The sequence below is a fragment of the Penaeus vannamei genome, chromosome 35 (genome assembly GCF_042767895.1).
Source record: "Penaeus vannamei isolate JL-2024 chromosome 35, ASM4276789v1, whole genome shotgun sequence".
Lineage (NCBI taxonomy): Eukaryota > Metazoa > Arthropoda > Malacostraca > Decapoda > Penaeidae > Penaeus > Penaeus vannamei.
In genome coordinates, this window is record NC_091583.1 from 20,864,313 (window position 1) to 20,866,812 (window position 2,500).

General features: G+C 32.2%; 1 protein-coding gene across 1 annotated transcript in view; it reads right to left on the minus strand.

Moving 5' to 3' along the window:
- LOC113824049 (F-box only protein 33) overlaps positions 1–2,500 on the minus strand; it is a 39,475-nt gene that overhangs the window by 122 nt on the left and 36,853 nt on the right. The window contains exon 8 of the mRNA XM_070114137.1: positions 1–2,500. This exon is cut by the window's left edge and continues 122 nt beyond it; it is cut by the window's right edge and continues 10,637 nt beyond it. The gene's annotated coding sequence lies outside the window, so the exon portion shown is untranslated.

The window sequence follows — 2,500 nt, forward strand, 5'->3', positions numbered from 1 at the left end:
TGTGTGTGTGTGTGAGTGTGTGTGTGTGCGCATACATGTATACACACATATTGTCTACATGTGTATGCACACAGCTGCAAGCACACATTCTACTCACTCATTCATAGTTTTCATGCATACACAATTCCTTGAACACAAATACACATACAAAAAATGCACACCCTTTAAACTGAAATATGTGCCACTCTCTCTTTTAAACAATGTATTTTTAATGGCAATAACCTGCAGACATTGTTAAATAATATTTTTCCTAAATAACCATTCGACCTTCAAAACAGATTTTCCAGTTTAAACGTAAGATGGGAAGTTTACTGTTGTCATTACATGTGCTGGCAAATGTATGTCTAGCAAAAGAGAGAATTCAAATACATCACCTATTTGAAACAATATTTTACTACTTTCACTATTATCAAGTTCCAATAGGAATGCATCTGTTGACATCTGTATGGAAAAAAAAATCTACAAGCATGCATATGCACATATATGTTATAGATACAAAGAGATTGTACAAATACAGAATCTCAGTGTTCAATCTAGACTTAATATGGGAAGTCTAGAGATAATCTAACATTAATTTCTGCTATACCATTACTTAAAGCAAAATAAAAATTGCCACTATAGTCATATACATAATAACAAATACAGAAATTCTGCATGTGTGCCACCCCTAACAAAGAAACTAATCCACACACTCCTTAATCAATCAGTTGCTCTATCCCTCACTCATACACACACATGCACTCACACTCGCACTAACACACACATACATTCTCACACACTCACAATCTATCTTAAGGTTCTGCTATAATGCAAACCTATCTCACTAAATCACAAAGCAGTAAGAGAATAACATGCAGAGACTATGGTTGTAAAGTTTAACATAAAAGGATATAAAGTGCAGAATCATATTGACACATTATATTCTCAGTTTCATACAATATATATATATAAGCTTGTTAAAAGGGAGAGAGACATTTTGTTTTATTGTGTATATTAAAATAAACAATAAACATGGCATTTTTTTTTATATAGTATAATATCCAATTAGAAGCAACTTACAAAAGAAAAATAGTAAGCATGGACTATCTTCAGATTCCTATGCTAATGAAAAACATAAAGAACTAGCATATATAAATATAAACAAGTTATCAGAGAGATCCGTAGATTCATTTGAAAGCATGCATGCATATTTTGGCCCTCATTTTTTTTGAGAGTTGGTTATCATTTGATAGTGAATGATGGCAAATTTGTTGTGTTCCATGGCAAAAATATATAATGTAATACACAAAGCAAGACTTTTCTTCTTATAAAGTGATATGCCATTGGAAAACATATTCAATTACACCAGATATCATCAAAACCACATTAACCTTAATACTAAAGATGGAATGAAGTTAGCACCTTTGGGTTTACAGATAATTGGGCAAGCACATCAGTGTTTGTCATACCAGTCATAGTCTTAGAAAACTAGTAACAACTGATGCTGATTTGCAATGTGGCATCCCTTGTGCTCCCCAAGTTGACAGCCAGCCATAGTGGAGTGTTCGAGAGGAACTAATTCTGGAGTAATTAGTGAGGGTACGTTCCGAGGTTTCACGTGGTTCTTAAAAGTTCTTACGTCACTCTTGTTAAACCTGCTGATGGGCATGATCCTATATAAACCAATCTGCCAGCTATTTATGATTCGTTTCATGGAGACTAGGCATCATTACAACAGACAAAGAATAAAGAAAAAATGAATGTGTATATACCCTCCCCAAGTACTATGGGAATTGATCCACAACAATATAAGGGAAAAAATCCTTTTGTTTGAATTCTTTCTATCCTCAACAGATAAAGTTTAATCAGATTACAATATAGAACCTCTTAATCACAAAATGTGTAGAGAAGTCTTAACCTATTCTGACACTTATGTCACTGTGCCTTAGTTAATATGGAGTCTCAGAAACAATTGAAACGGGAAGTACTTCACTCTCCCTTTGTACTAAGTATGAGTTCTTATCACTTAAGTGCATTCAAACAGAATAAAATTGAATTTATGAATACAGTATATACAAAAATAAATAAGAAATGGCAGCTTTCATAGGTTTCAGTGTATCATTTTTTGTTTATGTTTTTTTTTCTTTTTTTCTTTTTTTTTCTTATTCTAAGTAGGGGATGAGCATCCCACTATTTTGAGCAGCCTGACAAATGCCATATTTACTAAAACATAAATACAGAACTTCATAACATCTTGATCCTGAGTTGCTTCATGATTTTATACCTAATATATCATTAATAAGGAAACCGATGCTAGCCATATTCATCATGTAACTAATCATGTCTACAATATAAATAGTTTGACCATTATTCCACATTCATCATCAGGTGGGTACAATTACATCTGAAAATAAAATAATTAATAATAATAATAATAAATAAAAAATCTATTGATGTTATTCAAGGTTCAGATATTTTGTACATTTGGTGATACTGTATTCAAATCTTCACTACTGAAACA